General features: G+C 43.6%; 1 protein-coding gene across 3 annotated transcripts in view; it reads left to right on the forward strand.

Moving 5' to 3' along the window:
• The first annotated feature begins 3,954 nt into the window (after positions 1 to 3,954).
• Positions 3,955 to 26,305, forward strand: part of ELOVL7 (ELOVL fatty acid elongase 7) — a 36,868-nt gene continuing 14,517 nt past the window's right edge. Inside the window, exons 1-2 of one of the 3 annotated variants that reach the window (XM_051788323.1) lie at positions 3,980 to 4,057; positions 4,244 to 4,374. The gene's annotated coding sequence lies outside the window, so the exon portion shown is untranslated. Of the gene's footprint in view, positions 4,058 to 4,243; positions 4,375 to 26,305 lie in introns of all 3 variants that reach the window. The other 2 variants (XM_051788322.1, XM_051788324.1) reach the window with 2 other exon arrangements.

Raw genomic sequence — 26,305 nt, forward strand, 5'->3', positions numbered from 1 at the left:
ACCATGACACTCTGTTAAACATCCCCTTTAATGACATTTTTCATACACTTCAGATTATTACTTCTACTTTTGCAACAGACATTTTTCACTCTACTTTTGGGATAGCTTCTTCCTTTACTCCTGTCTAGAACCAGTCTCAGATGCATAACAGTAAAATAATTGTTTTATGGACCTAATGGTTTTAATACTGTTAATTGAGATAGATGAGTTTATACGGAAAGTTCCCTATCTGAAAAGCTTTGTCATATTTCCAAGAGTTTATCAATTTCACTGTTGTTCAAATGGCAAAACTGGAACTCAACATGCAGGTAAATGTGTAGCTATTGAAACAGGCTGACTTGACAATACTGCAGTAGTTTGTGGTGGGCTTGTGGTGTCCAGAAGCCATGCAAAACCAGCAGTGACTACTCACTTCTGTACAGTTACCTCTAGGGTATGTCCATAGAGGGAGGGCGAAACCTCTTTGCAAAACTCAGCTCATCTGTAGAGAGATGAACAGGACTGAGTCATCTTCTCACCTTGTCCCACAGCAAAATTGATGATACATGTCTTAGGGGGAATTTGTCTGCCATGTGGAAACTGTTTCTGGAAGGTCACTGCCAGCATTACACAAGGGCCCATGCATGTTTTTCTGGAACAGACCCAGGCAGGGAAATGAGTAGAATGCTTCAACTACATAAAAGGCTCTGTTCTGGCTCAGAGGACTAGGTAGAAAAAGCAAATTTTTCTGCAATAAGCAGTAAGCCAAGTCTGAAAGTAACTCCAACTGGAAAATGAGAAAGGGCCTAGAGGTCCCTTTTGTCACCAGTCCAGCTGCCAAACACAGCAGCCCTCTGTGCTATGGCAGCTATGGGAGACAGGCCACTTGCAGCAGAACCTGTCTGGGACAGGTTTGGCAGTTGTCATGACCAATACTGGTGCACAGGCAAACCAGATTTCTCCAGAAAATCAAAGCTTGCAAACAAGATTTGGGTTACACTTGCATCTCCTTAAGATTTGTGTGCAGATATCTGTTGGTGTTCTTGGGATGATTACCTTGTACTGTGTCAGCAAAAGAACCCAACACTTTTGCTGGACTAGGGAGTGGCTCCTGTGCTTCTTCTGCCAGTCAGCGGTTCAAGGCTTCAAATACAGTCCTAGAGAAGAGTACTTATATCTCTAAAAGGCTCAAAGCATATGAGCTACCTGGATTCTAATAAGGCCATGAAAAAGAAAAAGCATTGGTTAGCAGTATTCATGGCAAGCACAGTGCTTTGTAGACCACTAGTTAGGTATTTACCATCATGTAAAATCCAATGAGCTGTCTTCAGTGTCTATGCTCCTTTATCGCTTGCCCTGTTATTGGATGGGGAATGTAGGGAACTTTAAAGATAACTTAAATTCACAGTAAATATCATATGCAGCTTTCACATGCTAAGCACTGTTTGCTTCTAGCTCTGTCTTTTACAATGTAAATGCCTCTGACTTGCTGTGTGCCTCTGTTTTCTTTGTGTGCAGGGCACAGCTGTCTCCTTCACGCTGCCTTTCCCCTGATGCATATTAATCATTTACCTGCCCTGAACTGGTCAACCATTATTTCTGTTCTCTCCCAACCTTCACAGACTTGCTTGATGATTCAAATTACCTTTGCTCCTGAAGTGCATGGAAAGCAAGGACTCTTACCCTCTTTACAGACTCCAAAGAGAGAAAATCTGTTGATGCAAATGCTGTTGGCATCAAATGTGTTAGAGCTGTTAGCTTGCATCTCATTATTATTGTTTTATTTGGTTATTTTTTCTTTTTTTTTTGTCCATTAATGACAACAGTCTTGTATTTTAAAGTATACAGGTAACCTACTTACTTTTTATTGTTATGCACCCCAGTGTCTCATTTTGTCTCAGCCAAGGCAGCCCTATCAGGCATGGCAAAATAGATTTTGCAACACATGAGGAATATTAGTTGCTGGCTGAGCCACATAGCCACATCCCTGTGGATGACTTATTACTCTTAAGGCTCACAAGGACTCTACCTGAGCAGGGATGTGCTGGTTCCTAAGATCTGTTTGTAATTTTTCTTGGCTAATGTTTTGGAAAAAAATGGCTTTGAACTAAGAATTAAAAGAAAATGTTCTCTTCCAAAACTGAAGGGAGATGGGGCTGGTTTGATTTTTTTTTTTGGTGATTTTCCCCTCCTACATGAGACATACAGTATTGCTCAATGGTTTATCATATTTTGACATATCCCTTTTGGCCAAACCCAGTGATCTCATTAAGATGCTCTTTCAAAACCCCCAGGATTTCTTCACCTGTCATAATCCTAGCAATTCCAATAGAAGCATGAAACAAATCCAAAAGGACAAGGTCCTCTTCCTAATCCCCACCCTAATCAAGTGATATATGGAGGTTCTACAAATTCCCTGTTACGCACTATGTTTCTACATCCCACCATCTGTCTGCCAGCCTCTCATAATGTTTCCACACTTATAACAAGCTTTCTATGCTGGTTATGCCTCTTGTAATCTCAAACTTCAAATCTGATCTTCTTGCTGTCCTCTAGTTCAGAGACCCCTTCTGCCCCTCCACATGGACCATGTGTTCAGTTCACAGTTCTTTCATCTTGTGTCTCTGTACATCATCGAGTTTGCCTCTTCTTCAATTTGCCTTCATATCCTCTCCCTACTGCTTCTTTTTGCCAATTCTTTTGATCTGAGCTATCCTCTCCATGCTAGCCATCTCAAAAAGCTGTAATTTCTAGCCTTCTGTGGACTAAATGGAGCACCTGCTTATACACTAGGAATTCCCCATCACCTTTCTTTGTGCCCCATACTTCTCTAGATGGGAGTCACTGGAGACTGTTACTTTCATTCTAAACATCTTTTAAGAGAGGAGTACTGCTGTCTTTTTGGGGTGGAAGTGTGCCTTAAAGCATTGAGCCAAAGCTGACCAGTTGTGCTTTGTTTTTTAAACAAGGAATTATTAAATTTTCCTGGTGTTGCCTAGAGTGACATTTAGTTGCCACCAATCCTGGAGCAGTGTCAAGAAGCCACATTGCAATTTGTACTCCTGCATGCTGGCAGAAAGCACTAGTGAGATCAAAATCTAGGGTCATCTGGAGGAACCCCTGAACACTACAGCAGTGGGTATTGTTAACATGTAAAAAACCAGTTGTCTTTTCCCTAGTCATAGGATCACAGAATGGTTAGGCTGGAAGGGACCTCGAAGACCACCTAGTTTCAATCAGCCTGCCGTGGACAGGGACACCTTCCACTAAACCAGGTTGCTCAAAGCTCCATCCAACCTGGCCTTGAACACTTCCAGAGATGGGGCATCCACAACTTCTCTGGGCAACTTGCGCCAGTGCCTCACCACCCTCACAGCGGAGAATTTCTTCCTGATAGCTAATCTAAACCTTCTGTCTTCCAGTTTAAAGCCATTCCCCCTTGTCATATCACTACATGTCCTTGCTAAAAGCCCCTCTCCATCTTTCCTGTAGCCCCCTTTAGGCACTGGAATGCACTATAGGGTCTCCTCGAAGCTTTTTCTTCTCCAGGCTTAGCCACAACTTTCTCAGCCATTTCTGATAAGAGGGGTGTTCCAGCCCTCGGATCATCCTCGAGGCCTTCTCTGGACTTGCTCACGAAGGTCTGTAACTCTTGGCCCTGACACCCGGCGGCAGGAGAGGACGTTCCAGGCCCCGGGGGCAGTGGCATCCCGCGGAGCAGGAGCGACACGGGCCTCCAGCCACAGACTGCTACGTGTGGTGCCCCGGCGGGCCCGAGCCCCGTCTGACCCTTTCAGGAGGACGGCCGGGCCGGGGCCGGCGACTTGGTGCCTCCGGAGCGTACTCCCCGCGCCGTCCCTGTGGGAGCTGGGCGGCGGCGGTGCGGGACAGGCGGCAGAGCAGCCCGGGGCGGGAGCGGGGCGGGGCGGGAGCGGGGCGGGCAGAACGGGGGGCAGTCCGGACTGCGGGGCGGGGCGGTCCGTCCCGCCCCGCTCCGCGCCTTCCCGTCGCCCGCGCGGAGTTGCCGCGCAGTTGGCGCCTGGCGGTGCGGAGATAGGTGCGGTCACGCGGCTGCCGCGTGAGTGCACCCGGTGGGAGCGGGGAGCGGGAGCGGGAAGCGGGAGCGCGGGACGCCCCAGGGCGGCGGGGCGCTCTCGGGACGGGCCGGACGGGGTGGGATGGGGATGGGGCTCGGGGTGCCTCCTTCCCACCTTCCTTTCAAACTCCGTGATTGCGCCCGCTTTCCTCTTGCCCTCCCCCGCAGATCCTCGGCTGTGCCGCGCTGAGCTTCTTCCCTCCCCACCTTGGTCTTCTGGCTGCACCTGCATCCCTAGTCCCTGTTCTCGTCTGCGCACCCCTGTGCCTTACCTCCAGACCCTGAGGCAGTGCCCTGTGGTACGTGTCCCCCCAACTCCCCTGAGTGTACCTCACACCCTACAAGTGCCTGGCCTCCAAGCTTTCTGTCTGTGCCTTACGCCCCACGGTGTCTGTTTCCCTAAACCCCCTGATGTATCTGGCACTCCGGCGGTACTTTTCCCCCAAACCCTCTGGTTGTGCACCACACCTCATGGTTCCTATCTCTCAAGGCCCTCTGGCTATGCCTCACACGCACTGAGCTTATCTTCCTGTCGTGAGGAACAAGTCGCACCATGGCATGTGCATGGCCTCACTTCATCACGGACTTTATTGTTGAAAAATGCCTTTTTCCTCCCCCACCCTTTGCTCTCAGAGAAAAGAAGGCATCAGGAAATGAAGGCTTCTTTCTTTCCAAGGGTGAAGGCTGGAGACAGCCAGGGGAGAGGTGTGGCCCATGGTGATATTAAAATGTAGGGCTGGAGGGACAATGTCTAGCCAGGGGTTTTCTGGCAAGTCATAAGGGTGGCTGTCTGGCTTGCTGCCTTCCTCCTCTTTAGAGACAGGTCACCTCTGCTGCCACGTGTGGCAGGTCCATTCTTGAGGACTGGCTGTATTGCCAGCAAGGCCATGAGCTGAGGAAGCAGGTCAATGCCAGCTTGTGTAGCTGATGAGGCTACATTGGAACAATCTCTTAGACTTGTCCTTTGCAACTGTAGGTGTCATGTAGGTTGTTTGAGAATTATAAGTATGTTGATACTGAATTTGTAAATATGTTTTAAGTGAGTTGAAACTTTGGTTGGGTTTTGGGCATTGCTGCTACCAAGATAGAATTGTGGGATGCTTGAAAAGGCATAGTGAAGCTGCAGACCAGCTCTTCCTGATTTCTTTGCTTTTACAGGAAAGCAAGATATGTTAATTGAAGCTGTTCAGACAAACCAGAAAACTTACAGCCATGTATGGATATTCTCTTCCTTACTTCATTCTAATTCACTTCTTCCCAGATCCATGTGTAGGCCTATATTGCACATTGCCATGTGGGAGAAGTTTGAACAAGTTTTTCTAGTTGTTGGGAGCAGCCTGGGAGCAGCGTACTGCCTGATTTATTCTGCTTCTCAACACTTTGGGTGCGTCCCAGGACGAATTCAGGCTGCCTTGGAGCTACCTCAGGTAGAAGTAGAGTGGTGGTATATTGACATGGCATTAAGCAGTGTGGACATACCCTGAAAATGCTTCACTAAGGAATGGGTGCACTCGTACTTACGTGTTTGCTTGAAGAAAGTGTACAAAGACCTAGGATTTGAAAACCTAGATAAGCGTAGGCTTAAAGTGAGTCACTGGCACAGGTTGCCCAGAGAAGTTGTGGATGCCCCATCTCTCAAGGTGTTCTAGGCCAGGTTGGATGAAGCTCTGAACAAGCTGGTCTTGTGAAAGGTGCCCCTGCCTATGCCAGGGCGGTTGAAACTAGATGGTCTTCAAGGTCTTTTCCAGTCCAGGCCATTCTTTGATCCTGTGAAAGTCTTCCTAGGCAGCACTTCTGTTGCAAATGTGGGGAATAATGCAAATAAGTGTTTCATTATAATGTGTATATCTTTCTATTAAATAGTATTTATTGGTAGAGTGAGACAGGTTATGGTACAGGAAGCAATATTCATGGAATGTGTTGGGAAGTGTTAGTCAAGTAATACATACCAAATAGGATTTAACTAATTATGAAGCTCACCAAATACCATGAAATACCTGTGAACTAATTGCATACCAGTAAAAGAATTAATCAGGTACGTTTCTATATCCTGACTTAACTCGATGGCTTCTGCTGCGAATGCTCTCCTTGCCATGCTGTGCCCTTCCTGACTTTGGTTCCCTCTGCTGCAATAAACTGGAAAACTGTTTTTTATTTTTCCCTGCCTTGGACTCCTGCTCTTCCTCTTGAAGCTGCTTTTACTCAATGCATCTGGTTTAATGCTTATCTCTTTCTCTGGCCTGCCCCTGTCTGGGTGCTTAACACACAGATTTCTGGAGGTGTGGGGAAATGTGGAGCAAGGCAGAGGGCCAAGCAGTACATGAGATGGGCACGGGAGGTGCGTGTGGGGTGAGGAAAGTGGGAAAGTGAGGGAAGTCACCTTTGTGCCGTGTTCAAGGGCAGGAGGTGGAAGGGAGCCAGGATCTCTTCCTGGTTCTTCATCAGCTGCTTGTGAAATTGTCTTTGTCGTATTCTGGATGTAACTTGGCAGACTTCATGTGGCATCTCTCCCTGCCTGATGACTCTGCCTCAGCATGGCTGTGAGAGGTTGCTGCCCAGTAATTGTCCTAGTGAAGGCTGGTGTGAGCTCCCTGGTCTGCCTCAGCTGAAATGAGATAGTTTAGCTCCCAGCTGTGGGTTATGCGAAGCTGCTTCACTCTGAAGTGGATCAAAGTTGATAGGCAGAGCTATAGTACATAGGAAAGTATAAATAGGTGGGGTGTTGTCATCTTCAGTGGCACAGCATACCTTATAAAAATATTATAGCTCAACACTCATATTCACTTCAGGCTAATGGATATCTGAAACTTACTTCTCAAAGCTTGGGCAGCTGGAAAGGAAGAAATAATCATTTCTATCACTATTCTGTCCCTCACTGCAGATCTTCACTATTCTGGTTTTCTTTCCTGAAGCCACAGCAGGTAGGACACACAGGTGCAATATTTTTAGCAGTTTCTCATTGCCCAAGTACATATCAAGTTCAAGAACTGGCAGATTTGATTATGTTTTTCTCAGCTGCAATTTATGGATGCTCCAAACACAGTTTTGGTAGGCCTGTCCAAGTATTTAGAAGGAAGCTGATCTGTACTTCTGCCTCGATGTGGAAAGGGACGGGAGCTAAGCACCAGGAAACTAGAACAGAGGCTATTCCAACTTTAAGAATAATTGTTTCCATAAAATATATTTAAAGCATGCCACAAAAGCTTCAGGGTTGTCTTAGGTTTTATTTTGGGATCTTTCTGCACATTTAAAATTTGCTTTACATGTTATTTAAAAGTTGGATAGTTACTCTGCATTATTGTACTGTCCTAGGGAGCAAGTCCCACATGCTTTCTCAGGGACGGACTCTGTCCAGTACCCAGGCTCAATGCTGCATCTAGAGGGCAAATGCAGCCTAAATGGTGAAAACTAAACTTTTTACTCCATAAAATGTTAGATTATTAGAAAGAAGACAAAGCATTAACAAAACAAATAGTTAATTTTGTAAGCCTGATTGTACTTTTTTTAAACAGTTCCTTTTAAAAGGTTCCTTTAAAAGGCAAGAACATGAAAGCTAAAGGGCCATGCAATAGTTTTAGTTTCTGTAGGCTGTTGTGACATGTTCAATTTGCTAAAAGTTTTGTGAAGTCACAAGTGATGTAGCAGTTAACTTTTTTCAATACGTATGCTACTTAGTTGAAATCCAAAAAGTAAAAAATTATTTCAGCAGAAATTAAATTCGTACGTTTACACTGAAGTTTACCAGAACAACTCAAGTGTCTCTTTTCTTTACTTATCTTTGGTTTCAGTGTTTAATGCTGAGAATTGACATGGAAATACTGAATGGGGTTCTTTTATTTCTTGTCTATTTTTACTGAATTCATATAGTAAAATGCTTTCAACGTGTCTGTCAATGTATATCTTTTTTCTTCTGCATGTATTTTGCTATTTTTGCTCTATCAGCTTATGATGGTTACACACAGCAATTTATCACTGAAGATGTTGACTAGAAAAGACCTTCAAGTAGTTCATGAATTCAGTGATATGAGAAGAATACTCAGCTTACAGCAGCACAGATTTAAGTGTCATGTTGTTCTCTTGGGTCTGGATGAGAGTCTGAGGAACTGGATTTCAGTAGCACTTAACTTCAAAATCCTGAGGTAGCACACAAATCTAGTCTCTTAAAAACTACTTGTAAAGCCTATCCAGCTCAAAGCATACTCTGGGTTTCATCTGTGGAGAGGCACAGGTGTCACAAGGAAGACACATATAGATGTCAGTAAACTCTATGAATCATCTTATTTACTAGGAGCAATTGTATTCAGATTGCCCCTTTTAATTGTCAGGGCTGTATTACTTGTCACAGTAAAAGCAATGAACATCGACTCTTGTCTCCTGTGATACCAGCTTAGGCTGATGTTTTAGTTTCACTGGCATTTCTTTTATTCCACATGCTTTTTGTGTCACTTTTGTGTTGGCATAAGTCTTGGTGAAGGCTGCTGCTGAAAAGCACTGAGGAACTGATCTAAGTTAAAAAATACCTTAGCATTTCTGTGAGGCTGCCTCTCTCACCCTATGTTTGTTTCCCAATTTGTTTTATTATGCAGCCAGAGAAATGGTTGTTCCAGCAGGAGTCAAGGGTGACATAGGAGCAGGTATGAGTAGTGGGGAGAGAGGTTGATTAAAATTACATTGCTGCTATTAAAAGTGCTCTTATAATTGCAAACTTACCCTGTAAACAGCCAGACTTGCTCTGCTTGAGCAGGCTATGCTCGAGAAGCTGCTTGTAGCAGCTTTATGAAATCCTACCTGCTGCCTGCCTGCGTTTAACTGTATTGTGAATTCTTTGTAGTTTAGATTATCTTTTATATTGATACGGTGCCTTGCACATTGGGCCTGATGCCTGGAGCCTCTATTCAAAGTCTTTAAAGCAGTGCCTCACTGACTGTGTGTGAATGTGAGCGTGACTTTGTATGGTGCACTGCAAAACCTTGTGTGAAGAAATAGCATGTAGAGTGCAAAAAGCTGCTAAGTTTCAACAGGCATCTCATGGACTGGAATTCAAGAGAATGCTCCTATCCCAGTGATGGCTTTCAGGGTTTATTACTATGCCTGAGATAAAAATATAGCTTACTCTATTCCTTTTATTCTTTGTTTTCTAACAAAAGAAGAGAGCGACTCTTGCTGCAGTCTGACTCACAAAGATCAGTTTGTTGATTTGGAAATAATTTGCATTGTATCATCAGTCCTGAAATGACTTAAAGCAAAGTCACAAAAACCTGATTCAGTAGTTCTCTGTAAGCTTTTAGAGTATGGGAATGGTTCACTGTGTTCTTTCTTTCAGGAAAGTTAGTTGAGGTGGCAAGTAGATTCTTTTTTTTTTAAGTTTGGTTTTGCCTGATCTGTTAGAAATTGATGTGCCTGGAAATTGCTTCCAGTAGTTGAAGCTGAATTTTTTGATATGTACCTGAGCAGAGTGTCAGGTGACTGGGAAGGATAAAATTCTTCATTTAGACATTCTGTCACTGGTGGAGGAGAAAAGATTTTTTTTTTTCTTTTTTAGTGGGCATTGGGGCATAGGAATTCTTTCTCTTTAGTTAAGTTTTGAAATGCGGTATTTATCAAATGTATCAGATTTTTTTTTTAAGATTTCACAGCTAGTATTTTCAACTGTCTCATTCTGGCAATTTTTTTTGTATTGTTTTTCATGAAAAGATATTGGCTGAAGCACCAAGATTATCAGGGTTATTGGTCAGATATACTCACTTACTCTGCTAAGTAAATACTGCAGTATTTGTTTACCATGTACCATGATTAAATGGGGACAGGCAGCATGGAAATGACTGTAGTCTGTTCAGAGGCAGTTGGCAATGTTTCCTTCTGTACATGTGAAAATGACTTAGATTCAGGTATATTGCAAATGAATAGTATGTTTTACAGTATTTGTGTTTATAACATCCACTAGAATCCCTGTTGTGTTTGTTTAGATGTACAGTTAAAAAAAATCAGGATTAAATACATTCTTTATCACTTTTGTAGTTGGAGTTCTGTGGCTTGTTTGCTTAGTGCTGATATGAAAGATTCACTTTTTAATCTTTACCTGTACATTCTGTACAGGATCTGACAAACTTAGTGAAATTATTGTAATGAACTTTGGAGGTGCTCTGTCCACTGTAGTCTTTTGTGAATGAGAATTGTAGAACATACTGTCTACAAAAGCCAAGAGGCTGATGGAGTAAACTCAAGTGTTCAATGTCAACTTTGAAATGAAACCTTTCATAAAACTACTTGTGAGATGCACTATTCAAAAACCTTGTTATAGTTATTAATTCCTTTGGTCTCTTGCATTATTACTCTTGTGCCAACAACATTGTTTCTGTAGCACCTTTTGTTCTGTGCCAAGTCAGGTTGTTAAGGAGCTTGCTTGAGTTTCTTTTTACACAAAAAAGGGATAAAACTGTAAGGCAAGGCTGTAAATAGCTTCATGCCTAGCTCTGATGTTCAGGAAGTTCACTTATTTTAACTTCTAAGGATGAACATAACTCTTAGATTTTGTAGAAGAAAGAAGGTCAGGAGGAGGGAATGAAAAACACAGGTGCTGTTGGAGCTCTCCGTGCATCTCTTCAGCTAGTCCTTTAGTAGCTGCTTGAAATCTTGTGGGGTGAAATATTCCCCAACTGAATTTCAGATTATCCTGAGACTGCTTTTCATAAACTGAACTGGTCCACTTGATCAATTATGGAAGCTTATCAGAAAGTTGTGGAAAAAGGTTCCTGAATGTGGACTGGACCATACTGAGTTCTGGTTTGCTCTGGAGTTTTTCCCAGTCTTTTGAAATGAGATTGCTACTTTATTTTTAAACTGAAAAGCTTATATACCCCACTTGAATTAAAGTTAAAAGTATGGGATGGAAAATTGCCTCTTGGGGTGTGGCAATAGTGCAATCTGATATTCTTGCTTATATCCTGTAGAGGTCCTTGGGAAGTGTGGCATTTCATTAGTTGCTTTCATGCAAGGTACTGAAGCATCAGACAAAACTTGATTGAATCTGTACAGACTTTTGTGATAAGCAAGGGAGTCGCTTTTATAAATGGTGAAATTATATGACCCTGGCTCGTTCTCTGAGATGACTGCAGTGGGAAGAGATTCAATCTTCCATTCCAGTGAGTGGGAAAGCACCACACTTTTTGGATACGGTCAGCTGGATGAACCTGCAGCTGTATAATGTATACGTAAGACAAGGAATGTGGGTGAAAGCAAACTCTTTGATTTAAGTGTGAGCAATAAAGTCATCCTGAAGTGAGGTAGAAGGAAAAGAGTGGAGGCAAGTCACTATACTTGTGAAGCGTTTTGTGATGAGGGCTCCGGTGTTGCTTTAGGTTCAGAAAGGGGTGTGTGGCCTTCTAGTTTTGCGTGGTAACTGAATATTGAAGTGGCATCCAGCACTTTGATTTTCCTCACAACTGTAGAAACTGGTAGAAAACATGACCCTTTTTCTCTGGGGACTGAGTGCTCCATACGAACTCACTGACCTCTTCTGCAAAGCACTGAAACCTATATATCAAAAATACTGCCTAAGACTGTTTTGATAAGTTAAAGGCATAACTATTTATGAGTCTAATTTTCTTTTGTCTTAGAGACAGTCCAGTTTTCTTCTGTTTTACTGCTGTTGTATGCTCAGTAGACTGTTAGACACTTGTCTGTTTCTAGTATACTGGTGTTTTACAGGAACATTAGTACTGGACTGAGTACTCTGCTGCTTGCCAAGCTTCTGCGTTGGAAGTATTATTGTCTCCTGTGTTATTCTGATCTTGCATGTCCATTGCCTAATGCACTTTGTTGTTGCGATTTTTTTTTTCTTAGCTATTTGTATTTGGCAATCTTTCAGGATCGAAAAAAAGAAAAAGAAAATGCAATTGTCTTGGACAGACATAGCTGGTTTGTCCCTACATGCTGTCTGGATGAACTGTTCTATTTTAAACTGCAGAGATGTCTTGTGGTCTTGGGTGGTCTCTGAATGCTTGGAAAGATGGTAAAAACTGCATCCTACTGTAGTAGTGGAAAATACTGATAAAAGATGGAAAATCCTGAAAACACACATATGATTAGAGCTGTGCATGAACGTGTTGTTTCATTCTGCTACTCTTTGAAGTCACCACTTCGTGTTTTAAGCTGATTTAAAAACGCTCTACTGTCAAAAAATCACAACCTGAATAATACTGCTTTATATGCTATTCTTGAGCTTCCAGAAAATGCAAAATAATGGAGACTTTTAAAAATTTCTATTAGCAAAGGAATTAAAGTCTAGCTAACTAAATCTGGAGCAAAAGTAAACCCTCACAACTGTTTCTTGTAATTAATGTATCTTTGCCCATAATATCAACCTCTACTTTGCATTTTGTTATGCAAACTCCTGCATGTTGATTTCTTGGAGTTTGAATGAAAAACTGATATATTTTTAACGTTGGATTTTTATAACAAGATCTGGTTTAAAAAAATCTTGAAAAGCACTTTTGTTAATCAAGACAGTTAATGTTTTTAGGTGATGATGGATAGTTTTGTTTTCATGTAAGCTGTTGAGATTAGATTGTCCTCTGAATACTGTCCATGCAGCATTGCTCTGCCCAGGCAACCTTTTTCATTAGTCTCCATAGGCCTTTGTCTGCTCTGGGTCACCATGTCCGGATGTTTCCTCGCTCTAATGCTTATAGGCAGCTATGAATATTCGTTTTCATACTGTTTGTTGAGTTCTGACCCCCCGACTGTTGCAAGAACTCTTTGAAAGTCCAGCACTTCTATAGTCCTTAAAAGGGTATCTGCATACAAGTGGAAAGAGTATTTTTGGAACTGCTGCTAGTACTGTGTCAAAGCAAAGGTGCTCCCATTCTTGCGTTCATCCTGTGTGCCCAACCTCTGTCAAACTGGATCAGTCTCCAGTGGGTGAGTCATCTCAAAAGGAAACGGTACTGTAGAACCTTCAAACAAGAAGTAGTGTAAGCAATATGCAAGATGGCTTGAGTGGTACTCAAAAGCTTACTCAAATTTCAAATAGAATCAAATGGAGTTTTATAATTTACTAATTTCCATGTATTTATCTCTGGATTCAAAGTGTAAGCACAATGCAAGTGGCTTTGACTACAAATGACTTCACAAGTGGCTTTTCCTTCAGCTGTTCCTAAACTTCAGATGTCTCTTTGCTGTCCATTTGCCATCCCTTTGGGATTCCTCCATTGAGTACAGAGTACCACAAACACTTACTGGGGAATATCTGGCTTTTCCACCTCTTCTCAATGTTTGAAACTGTAGTTCACCTCCACAGTAACTTTGGTCAAGTGTAAACTAATTACTTATATTTTTTTTAAGTGGAGATTTTCTTTGTGATGCAGGAGAAAAAACTGTAGTGTCAGGAGGAGTTAGAAATATATACATGGTTTTTCTGCTCTGTTTAGTTGTTCTGACTGAGAGGCCTGAGTCTCCAAACAATGATATAATGTACCTTTGTGGGTTGCCTAATACTAATACTCATGAATGTCTTTCATAGTGATTAACCAGACCTTTCATCATGCTGAAGAATGTCAATTCAAACAACAACAACAACAAAAAACCCCCCAAAACCTAAGTCCTGCATATCTCATTGCGTATCCCTCAGTGATTTGAAACTTCCAGCTCCAGCTGTACAAATCACCAGCTCGAGACTGGAAAGATTTAGGATGTGGCAGTGTAGTTGCTTCCTGGAGCACTCCAAAAAGCTTGTGTGCCAAGACTGGACTTCGAAGCAGCAGCTTTTTTAATGATACTGTCAGAATGCTTCCGTGGGTAGGAGGAGCGTTCTAGAACTTTAGTTTAAAAATGCATAGAACAGATTTCCTTTAAAGTGGTTTTTGTCACCCTGAAGTTCTGCTATCCCCTCTCACTGTGTGGCTGCTGCCTGTGTCACACTTCCCAAAGTTCATGACTGTGGTGCGTGGGTCACTGCAAAAGGTGCTAGCACAGCTGGTTCCTGCTCTCTCTTGGAAGAGCCTCCTAGGGAGGGTGCAGTTGCTGATGCTTACAATACTCAGCAGCATGTCCACTATGCTGCATGGTAGCTTAAAAAGAGGGGGGAGGAAGGGGAGGGTGTCAATTCTAGGTCAACTGCCTTTAAAATTTATGCCTGCCTACTGCAATGCAAGCAAAATCAGAGCAGAAAGAAATGCATTATTTTGCTGCCTGGGATATCGGCCCAGGACCCAGAGAGTGGGTAGGTTAAGCAAGTGCAAGGCAGTGGGAGACAATGGTAAAGCAAATTAGCTCACATCAGCATGAGAGAATGGTGTGGGAGCAGTTCAGCTATTGTAAATTGCTACATTAAAGTGTGAAGAAATAGTATGTTGCAACTCTGCATGAGTGTTATCAGTGTTACTTCTTACTAGTATTCTGAACCCAGCAAGGTTACAGCTGGTACAATAAAAATTCTATGAAATGGCAGTGACTTTGCAATGACAACAATGTTTTGCTATGACAACTACAATGACAGTAGCTGAGTGTATGCTATATATGTGCCTGTGGAAAAATACCTCTTCCTTTGATAATTATGAATATTTGTCACTTTACTTGCTTATCTCTTCTGTCTTAGGTTGAATAATGTGTTCTTAAGGTAATTATATAATTTTTTTTCCATCTTCTCTTCCTTTGAAACTTTTTTCTCATGTATTTTCATGTTACAAAACATCTACCTGTCTTTGTCTACCACTGGTGGAAATTATGGTCTAATTTTTCTGTATTGATTTTTCTCTAGTGTTGAATGGCCACAGGTACATTGCCATTGATTGTTTGTTTTTGAGATGTCTTGGAAGTTAAAAAGGCTTCTCTGCTTTTTTCCCATTGTTATTGGCTAGATCAGCAAGATGTTACCTATGTAACAAGTCCTGTTCTCCTTTGTTTTAAGGAGTCTTCTCTGGAAGCTGAACTCTAGCTCTGCATTTCTCTTTAGCTTCCACAGAGTGACCCCCCTGTGACTATTTATCAGCAATTTACATAATTGTTATACTAAGAGATGTGTAAACACAAACTAAGTCCTTGGTAGCCAAGGTATCATAATTAATTGGATGTATGAGATTCTGATACGCAGTTAACTCATATGCATTGACTCTTAACTGTTAATCAGGATAGATGATACAATGGAGCCAACTCAGTGACTCAGCTTGCTGCTAAAGCAGGGAAACAGTCTGGGACATTAGATGTCTCTGATCCCTTCCATTCAAAGTATTTAGTTAACACTTGTACTCCCTCTCCCTTTTTAAGATTGGATATTAAAAACAATGTGCTTCCTAAGCAGCTTAAAAAGCCCACCCTGTGTTACCTTTGCAGTGTATGTAACAGGCCTTACTCCTCTACTTTAGTACAGAATTTTATATTCTGGTTTGCTTGGTTACTAAAAATGTGTATGTATACACTTTAGAAACACCACAGCTGTAAATAATTCTTACATACCCTTATCAGAACTGTCTCTACCATAGAGGAAAAACAAACAGAATGGGTGAAAGCTCAGCATATTATGAAGATGTTGGCTTGTAGATGAGTGAGCAGGGAGCAGTATGAGTTAGCATGACTGTGCAGCATGGCTGAAAGTACTAGAATGTGTTACTGGTGTCTAGGCCTGGTTCTTGTTTTGTGAGAGTCTGTTTAAAGTGATCCAAAGCTTAATTGATCTGATTTTTAAAGAAAAACTGAAATGCTGCAGAAAGTTTTCTTATTGCTTAATAAGTAAGGAGGGAAAAGGAAGAGTCCAAGTTCTTTGGGTGAGGAGGATATTAACCTGAGATCATATGGCCCAATTACTTTGGGCCAAATCAATACTTTGCCAAAGGCTTTTGGTAAGGGTAATCTAATGGAAGTGAAGTTGCATTAAGAACCATCTAAGTGAAAGTTGTCGTGCCATATGTGCCACAGGACTCGCCATGTAGGCAGGACTAGGTGACCGTGAGCTGATGTCATTGAGTTGGAATGAAACTTAAAGGAGCCAAGTGCAAGTCACGCACTGGGGAAACAACGAGAAGAACTTCTGTCCTAAGCTGAGTGCAGGAGACACTCACTGCAGCAGAGCAGTAGGCAGGTGACACTAGTTGGCTGAAGGACGGCTGACATTTAAATGCTTAAGTAAAGAGTTTTTGGTAAAGGCAGAAGAGCATGAGTTAAAATCCTAGGAATTTCTCTCCTGCGTATGCTTTTGCTTTTCTCTGAAACACTGGAACTATGGGGAGAGAAAACCGAGGAAGATACACTGATGCCCATACTGCTCACTTCCTAAGTGAAACTCAGAACCTTTTCAGGGATCTGCCTGGAGTTTTATACTTGAGTTAAACAAATAACTGAGTTCAGACTTATAAAGAAACGTCCTTCCAGGCTATGATTGCAGGGACTATTTAGACTTGATAAGTCTTTCTATGTGATGTAGAAGATTAGTCCCCAGAATCACTCTCGCCTACATCTCTGCAACCCTAGGTGATGCATTTGAGATACTGGTATTGTCAGATCTTTTCCTGCCTTGCTGTAGCACATGCAATTTTTGTGGCTTCGGTTCTCATCTTATAGAGTGTCCCTTGTGGTTTGCTGTAGATAGACTGGTGATTTGTTGAGGAGGAATGTGTAAGGTTCCTGACTACAGATCTAGTACATGATTGTCTATGAGTAGGCAGGATTGGACATGATGATCTTGTGTCCTCCCTACCTGATAATCTTGTGTACTCCCTGCATTTCACTATCAGCTTGAAGGGATCTATGACAGAGCTGTTATTCCCACTTTTCTCTCTGCCTGTGGCATTCCAGTTTGTATGTCTTAATGTTTCCTTTGCAAAGGCCTATTCAGCCTTTAAAGTCTGAGTTGGCTGAGAAATTTTTTTTTTTTTTTTTTTTTTTTTTTTCTTAAAAGCTTAAGCTTTCATTTGGGTTGGTGAGCTGCTGTGACTTACCCTGCAGCTGTCAGAGGACCAGCCCCATTGGCAGTGATTCTGTGGGATTGTACAGTGGGCCTTCCTCATTCAACGACTGGCGATTGGATCAGAGTATGTAATCCAGCGGAATGCCCATATCATTCTGGTTAGGAATTGGGTACAAAACAAAGCTGTACTCCTGAAATAGTTCCCATAAGAAGGGGCTTTTCTTTGCCTATTGTTAGTGTTCAGCTTTGCTGTGAAGTCTGCAATATCTGCTCTATTAACAATTTATAGGCAGCTGTGGAAGAAAATACGAATTGGTCTTTATTTTACACAGCAGCAGAATGGGAAATCCATTAGAAGGGCAGAAAACCATCTGAAGTGTGATTGCAATTAAACTTTTTTTCACTAGTTCTTCTACTTAGACTACTTTATTCACACAGGTGAATGACAGATTTGATGCTAGTTTAAAAAGCAAAAGATTAAATAGGGAGGTATACTATGTAAAAAATACAGTAAGGGTGACTACATGAGATAAGTATTAGATCTCTTATTGAATAGTTCCAATGAGGAATTGTATAAGTAGACATTCTAATATAGTTTCTAAGCCTCTTGTCTGTTTTTAGGATGTCCACTGCCACCTAAAAGGGGCAGTGTTTACAAGCAATACTATCAAAAAGGGAAAGGCCACCTAATGCTAAGCAGGATGTGGCAAACTTGTGAGATGAACCTTTCCAAAACTGGGCTGGGTGATTGAGACAAGGCATAAAGGATAGTAAAGGTGATAGAAACTTCTCTCAGCAAAATCCATGACAACAGGTGACACCCACCTAAAGTTTAAAACTTTGTTGCAGAATGTGAGTAATCCATGTATTGTAATAGGCAGTTTGTAGTTGCTTGCCATGTGACATGAGGGAGTAATGTAGTTAAAATAACTGCAATTATGTAACACACAGCCCTGGGAAATAGGAAGGGCAGAGCTGGTATTTCCCAGGTAAAGCTTAAGATACCATCTGTGAAACGTCCTAATTTAATTATCTTCTGAACTTCAAGAGAAGAATTAACAACAGTATACAAAGTCATTCTGAAATGTGAAAGTTTCATAATTGTGCCTGAACATGTAAGCCAGTATTATTGCCATTTCTTAAGCTATAATTTTGAAATCAGAGCTGTGTGGGTCAGTGCTTTCTGTATGCTCTCCCCCTCTTCCAGTGGGCTCTGCAGGGTGGAGGATCCTCCTATCACCACTGGCTTGTCAGGCCAGGGGTGATGTTCCAGAACCATTGCTTTTGGGACCTGCCTTGGTTGGAAATTAGACCACTGAAGTCTGTAGTCTATTGTCTTAATCTGCAGCCTTTTGCTAAAGGATCTCTGTAAAAGTAGCTTTGCTGTCTAATGTAAAGTCTTAATGCTAAGTGTTTTTAAGTTCACGCTGAGATAAAATTTGTTTTCTGGAGTGACAGCTCACATTAGATTGTTTAATTTTGCTTGTTTTTTTGTCAAGTTCTTTTGTGTGCTTGTTTTGTTCAGTAGCCGCCAACATAAAACAATTGTTGTAAAATCTTTATATCTGTTTTATTATTAAAAAACTATGTAGGGGGAATAAATGAGCATCAAGAATGGCAAATATCTTTCATGTGGGTTAAGCAAAGGAATGTGAGAAACTTCTTGTTCTCATTTAGAAATAAGAAATGTTTGAAGCATACCAGTAATTCCCGTTACAAATATCACTAATAGTTTTATGAGCTGACTGAACTTGAGGACTTCTAACAACTTCTTTCCTTACCACTTTTCATCATCAAACATTCTCATATAGTTTGCTGTAGTATCTGTGGCATTTCTGGTTGCTGTAAATGATCTAATCTGCCCTTGCCTTCCCAGTAAAAGTAGTGGTCTGACTTGAAATTGGTTCTGCCAAGCTGTATGCTTTAACTCAGCTGCAATTAGTGGGCTCTTCCACCTGTCTGCTGAGCTGCAGGGGACCAGAGGACAGCAAGTTACTTTGCTCTTTTAACATAGCCCTTTTTCTCTTTTGCCTCATACCTCCTATTTTTGAAGTGGTGGAGGGCACATTTGTTTAAAGATATCTTCAGAAATGATGCTAGTACAGCTGGCTGGAACCTAGGTGCACAATATTATTTCCACTGACAAAACCAGAAAAAGCGCTTATTTCTTTTGAAGAGCTGAGTACCTTGAATATGTTTTTGAGGTGATTTTGGTGCTTGTTTTTCAAATGCACGTGTTTGAGAGGACTGACTGTATGTTATTTAAAACTTTTCAAGGTGGGCAGACTACTTATATGACTGCATTTTTAAATTTATGTAAGTAGCTTGCAATATGTCTTTTAAAATAACCTAATTTTGAAAATGAGTTTGCTAATGTGACTTACCTAACATTGAGAGGGTTTGCTACAAACTAGACACTCAGCTGTGCATTTTATGGTATAGTTTTGACATGAGCAGAAAGTGGAACATTGGAAATAAAAGTGCTGATGTGCTGATTCTGTAAGTACTTTAGCAGGTATGTAAACCAAATGTACATTTTCCTGACTGAACTGTGGCTGTACAAATGCTTAATGGGCAGATGAGTTTATAGCATGAAGAACTAAAGCTGTGTATTTAAAAAATGGCCTTCTCTGACCCCAAGTCTTTGTCCCTTCAGGCAAACTCTTTCCAGTCTCGCATTTAGAAGATAAGTTCTGTAGCCTTCAAAACTGCCAAACTTTTTGGAAGATTGTATTATGGTCAAAGCATTATAAGTTACTTCTTAACAACAGCTATACTATAAAAAAACAATCTTTCAAAAATGGTTTGTTTTTTCTTGGTGAAGCACAAGCTAGTTGTTTATCTTGTGTGTGGGTATGTGGTTTTCGTTTTTTAACTCTTCTATTAAAAAAAAAACAAAAACAAAACAGAACCAAGCCTTGATCATGTTATTTTCCAGTACATATGAATTTGCTTGTGAACTACGTGTAAAAGGATAAGACAAAATATCTTCCATGCTACCATTAACCCTACTTTTGTAGGTTGTAAACAAACAACTTATCCTCAGAACCTAACATTAATGTAAACTATTGTTCATAGAAATGGATTTACAAAGGAAAACTGAGTAACTAGTTAAGAAAGTAGCTAGTTAAAGCACGTTGAAAGCAAAGTGATAATGTCATATATGAAAGTTGGTTTTAAATCTTTTAACCATAGGAAAATTTTGAACAACATGGTCTTTCTTGCACACTTTATTTCTACTCTTAAAATAATTGGGTTTAACTTACTAAATTTTGCTTACTTTTAGGTTCAGATTAATTGATCAGTCACTATTGTGTGGCTGATTTCTGCCTCGTACATCCTTCTCTCAAGTATAGTTATTGAACTTTCCGAATAACTTTGGCAACTGCAGTTGTATCTTGCTTGGCTATGAACAGAAAATGAACCTTGAAGGCTTGGAGCCTTTGCTGTCTTAGCTCTTGTGGAATGTTTTAAAGGGAGAGGAGCTGCAAGGGGAGTTGCAGGAGAGGTGGGGGCTCAGGAGAGGTGGAACAAGGTAAATGGCAATATTAAATGCCAGTTAATTTAGAGCCAACATCTACACTGAATTTTCTGAATTTTTGAGAACATGTTTTTAAGAAGTAGATACTTGTATAACTTTAGTCTTGGTGTCTCAGTCTGGAGAGACTAGACTGTTTGCTAAAGAGGGTGAGTTGTGAGGTAGACCAAACTCCTCTCTCTCTGCAATTGTAATGTCAAATTAAGGGGCTTTACTCGAGGGAAATGTGGAAAAACAGAAGAAATAACAACCCTTTAATTAAGAAATATATGAATGTTGGCAAAAAAAAAAAAAAAAAAAAAAAAAAAAAAAGAAAAAAAAACAGTAACACCAAACAAAACAACACCAGCAACAACAACCACAACAACAAGTCTAAAAGAATACTCCTCTGTCCTTTAACACAGTCCTAATTGCGGTCTGCAGGGGGCGCTGTTGGGCCGCTGGAGCTGCAGGGCCTGCAGTACCTGGTCACGGTCGGCAGGGGGCGCTGTAGGACTGATGGAGCTGTAGGACCTGCAGTACCTGGTCACGGTAGGCAGGGGGCGCTGTGGGCTCCGTCAGTCACCCGCGGGAAGAGGGGACCGGAGAGAGAGGTCCCGGACCACGAGGGGAAGCCGAGAAGGAGATGAGGGGGGTCCTCGCCTCCGTGGGGGCGACAAGGAAGGCAGGCAGCACACTCCCACGGGAACTCACCGCTGTCTCAAGTGGCGAAGACTCACTGCAGTCTCAGGTGGTAGTGTCTCCAAAAACTCCTCCTCCTCTCCCGCGGGCAAGCAAAAACTCTCCGATGAAACACAGCGGCTCCGGCGGGCGGGACAGTCAGACAGGTTGAAGCCAGCAGGATGGGAGGGCGAGCCCCCCCAGGATTAACAGCCAAAACAAGCTAGACCTCCGGTCCCCCTCCCCAACGAAAATGCCTGTCTGCACCCCAGAGAGCCAGCCACACACACACACTGCCTCTCCCCTCCCAGCCAGAGTCTCCACCAGCCCCGCCTCCGTGCCTCTTCCTTATCTTTCTCCAAGATCGGTCGTTAACCCAACCCGGCTACATCTTTGGTAATGCTAATAACCTCCCTCCCCCCACTCACTCCGTTTCTTCTCCCTTGGAGTGGGGCAGGGGGAAGGAAAATTCCCCTGATTTCCTAATCTATAACATTATCCACCCCTAATTTTTCTTCCCCATGCTGCCACACTTATTAGGTTAAATCTTTGATCCTCATACGTACATGCAGTATTCCAACTATATACTCATCCACTAGTAGGTAGATACACATACAGATACAGGTGCAGGGTTACATACAGATACAAGTATACAGTTACAGCCAGCTCACCCCAGAGTAAGGTTTCCCTGAGGTATGCACCGAGTTTCTCCATCTTCCTGCATCACCCACCAGGTGCAGCCGGGCCCTTGGGCAAAAACAATCCCACGAATGGGTTTGTCTTTGCTCGAGGTAGGGTCAACCCAAACCCTTTTTCCTAACACACCCCTCGCGTGAATCACGGGGACCTTATCTCCATCCACGGTGTGGAGGGACTCTGACTGGGCAGGGCCGGCTCGGTTGATGGAACCTCTGGTGTTAACTAGCCATGTAGCCTTTGCTAGATGCTGGTCCCAGTTCTTGTCTGTCCCTCCACCCAACGCCTTCAGGGTGGTTTTCAACAGTCCATTATGTCGTTCAACTTTCCCTGCGGCTGCTGCGTGGTATGGGATGTGGTACACCCACTTGATGCCATGCTCCCCTGCCCAGGTGGCAACTAAGCTGTTTTTAAAATGAGTTCCGTTATCTGATTCAATGCGCTCTGGGGTACCATGTCGCCACAGGACTTGCTTTTCAAGGCCCAGGATGGTATTTCGGGCAGTAGCGTGAGGCACCGGGTACGTCTCCAGCCATCCAGTGGTGGCTTCCACCATAGTAAGCACATAGCGCTTACCTTGGCGGGTTCGTGACAGTGTGATGTAATCGACTTGCCAGGCCTCCCCATACCTGTACTTACTCCAACGTCCACCATACCATAGGGGCTTGAGTCTCTTAGCCTGTTTAATGGCAGCACAGGTCTCACAGTCATGGATAACCTGGGAAATAATGTCCTTGGTTAAGTCCACCCCTCGGTCTCGTGCCCATATATGGGTGGCATCTCTGCCCTGATGGCCTGAGGCATCATGAGCCCACCGTGCTAGGAACAACTCTCCTTTGTGCTGCCAGTCCAAGTCCACCTGTGACACCTTGACTCGTGCGGCTCGGTCTGCCTGTTCATTGTTGCGATGCTCCTCATTGGCTCGGCCTTTGCGCACATGGGCATCTACGTGGCGGACCCTCACAGTGAGCTTCTCTGTTCGGGTAGCGATGTCTTGCCACGTATCAGCAGCCCAGATGTGTTTTCCCCCGCGTTTCCAATTGGCCTTCTTCCATCTGTCCAGCCATCCCCACAGAGCATTGGCTACCATCCACGAGTCAGTGTAGATGTACAGCTTTGGCCACTTCTCCCGTTCTGCAATGTCCAATGCCAGCTGGACTGCTTTGAGCTCTGCGAATTGACTCGATTCTCCTTCTCCTTCAGTAGCTTCTGAAACTTGTCGGGCGGGGCTCCATACAGCTGCTTTCCATTTGCGCTTCGTTCCTACAAGGCGACAGGAACCGTCAGTGAAGAGGGCGTAGCGTGCTTCTTCTTTCGGTAGTTTATCAAATTCTGGAGCTTCTTCAGCCCGTACCGCCTGCTCTTCTGCTTCCTCATCTGCTAGACCAAAACTCTCGCCTTCCGGCCAATTTGTGATGACTTCTAGGATCCCAGGGCGATTCAGATTTCCAATACGGGCACGCTGTGTGAGCAGAGCGATCCACTTACTCCATGTAGCATCAGTGGCATGATGTGTGGTGGGGGCCTTTCCTTTAAACATCCAGTTCAGCACTGGTAGTCGAGGTGCCAAGAGCAGCTGTTCTTCTGTGCCAATCACCTCAGAGGCAGCTTGTACTCCTTCATAAGCCGCTAGGATCTCCTTCTCTGTTGGGGTGTAATTGGCTTCAGATCCCCTGTAGCTTCGGCTCCAGAACCCAAGTGGGCGACCTCGAGTCTCACCAGACACCTTTTGCCAGAGGCTCCAGGAGAGACCTTTATTCCCAGCTGCAGAATAGAGTACATTTTTCACATCTGTCCCCGTCCTGACTGGCCCAAGGGCTACAGCATGTGCAATCTCTCGTTTAATCTGTTCGAATGCCTGTTGCTGTTCAGGGCCCCACTGGAAATCATTCTTTTTTCGGGTAACCAGATAGAGAGGGCTTACGATTTGACTGTACTCCGGGATATGCATCCTCCAGAAACCTATGGCACCCAGAAAAGCTTGCGTTTCTTTCTTGCTGGTTGGTGGGGCCATGGCTGTGATCTTATCGATGACTTCCGTCGGGATCTGACGACGCCCATCTTGCCATTTCACCCCCAGGAACTGGATTTCTCGGGTAGGTCCCTTAACTTTACTCTTCTTTATGGCAAAACCAGCTCCCAGGAGGATCTGGATGATTTTCTTCCCTTTCTCGGAAACCTCCTCTGCTGTGTCCCCCCATATGATGATGTCGTCAATGTATTGCAGGTGTTCTGGAGCCTCACCCTTCTCTAATGTGGCTTGGATCAGCCCATGGCAGATGGTGGGGCTGTGTTTCCACCCCTGGGGCAGTCGGTTCCAAGTGTACTGCACGCCCCTCCAGGTGAAAGCGAACTGCGGCCTACACTCTGCTGCTAAGGGAATGGAGAAGAATGCGTTTGCGATGTCAATAGTAGCATACCACTTCGCTGTCTTGGACTCCAGTTCATACTGGAGTTCCAACATGTCTGGAACAGCAGCACTCAGCGGTGGGGTGACTTCATTCAGGCCACGGTAGTCCACAGTCAGTCTCCATTCTCCGTTAGACTTACGCACAGGCCAGATAGGACTGTTGAAAGGTGAATGGGTCTTGCTGATCACCCCTTGGCTCTCCAGCTCACGGATCATCTTATGGATGGGGATCACAGAGTCTCGGTTTGTCCGGTACTGCCGGCGATGCACTATTGTAGTGGCGATTGGCACTTGCTGTTCCTCGACTTTCAGCAACCCTACGGCCGAAGGGCTCTCCGAGAGGCCGGGCAGCGAGTTCAACTGTTTAGCCTCCTCGGTCTCCACAGCAGCTATTCCAAAAGCCCATCTATGTCCCTTGGGGTCCTTGAAGTACCCGTTCTTGAGATAGTCAATGCCCAGGATACATGGGGCATCTGGACCAGTCACAATGGGGTGTTTCTGCCAGTCTTTCCCGGTCAAGCTCACTTCAGCTTCAACTATGGTCAACTCTTGAGATCCTCCAGTCACCCCCGAAATGGAAATAGTCTCTGGTCCCACATGTCCTGAGGGCATTAACGTACATTGAGCGCCAGTATCAACCAAAGCCTGATATTTCTGTGGGTCTGACGTGCCAGGCCATCTGATCCACACAGTCCAATAGACACGGTTGTCCCGTGCCTCTACCTGGCTAGAGGCAGGGCCCCTCTAACACTCGTCTTCATTCTGCCAGTCATCGTTTTCCTCTTGTGAACGTCGACGGGAGGTGCCCTCTACCGAGTCAGATCCCTGCCCGCAGGATACTGGTACGGCACTCACTTTCGCAGACTTCCCCTTTTCTTTCTCTTTCAACTCTTGTACTCGGGCTGCTAGGGCCCGGGTAGGTTTCCTGTCCCATCGTCTCATGTCTTCTCCATGGTCACTTAGGAAGTACCACAACTCAGTTCGTGAAGTCTGTCTGTTCTCTCTAGCTGAGGGGCGTCTGGTTCTCACTGGGGCCGTATGGAGATTGTTTCTCTCAATCTTCTCTTTCAACCCTGTAGTTAATTCCTTGAGCTCATTAACTATTGTCTCTACAGAGGAGATACGGGCCTGTATCGGTCCTCCGATCATACTGTCGTACAACCGAAGTTTATTTATTACAGACATCACTGGCTCCCGCTTCTCCCCAGCCTCCAGTGATGTCAGGTAACCTTTATGTATGGACGGCCCCATACGTGTAAAGCTCCACCACATCTGTGGTGTACACTTAACCTTGTCAGGATCGTTGGTAGGTTGCCCATCCCCCCCAAACAGTACTTCTAGCAATGCCATTTCTCTCAGCCGTAGGATTCCTTCTTCGATGGTCTTCCAGCTCTTGGTGTAATGATCTGCCTGCAAGGAATCTCTGTAAATGAACCTCTCTCTCACACCATCCACGAGCCGTGCCCAGAGAGACAGGGGCTTCGATTCCCTCACAAACACCTCCTCAATACCCACATCTTGGGCAATGGACCTCAGGAACCTCGCTTCACCACCATCAAGGTTTACTGCATCACCTGTAGAGTCCCAAACTCGGATCATCCAGGCCAGAACGGGCTCACTCGGACGACGAGCAACATCTGCCCGTAGATTCCGGAGGTTATTATACGATAAAGACTCAGTGATGATTTCTGTCTCTGGAGCAGCTGCTTGTGAGGACCCTGCCTCTCCATCATCGTCAACTAGGCGAACTGATTTGGCTTTACATTTCTTCCTGTGGATAGTGGCAACCTCCGTTGGTTTAGTCTGCCCCTTAGTTTTTTCCTTATCCTGAGTCACCTTGATATTAGGCATCTTGTCCTCGTCTTTTCCTTTCCCCTGGGAATGCTGCACCATACCAAGCAACTTCCTGTAGGCAATGGCCAAGACCCCGCATGCAGCTGTCACCTGCTTCTCCATGGATCCATCACGACCCCTCTCCCTCACAGCTTTCATTATTTTTATAGGGTTCAGGAGTTGTTCAAGGGTAAG

Source organism: Manacus candei, unplaced genomic scaffold (assembly GCF_025592945.1).
Source record: "Manacus candei isolate 608988 ecotype Guabito, Panama unplaced genomic scaffold, ASM2559294v1 h1tg000024l, whole genome shotgun sequence".
Taxonomy (NCBI): domain Eukaryota; kingdom Metazoa; phylum Chordata; class Aves; order Passeriformes; family Pipridae; genus Manacus; species Manacus candei.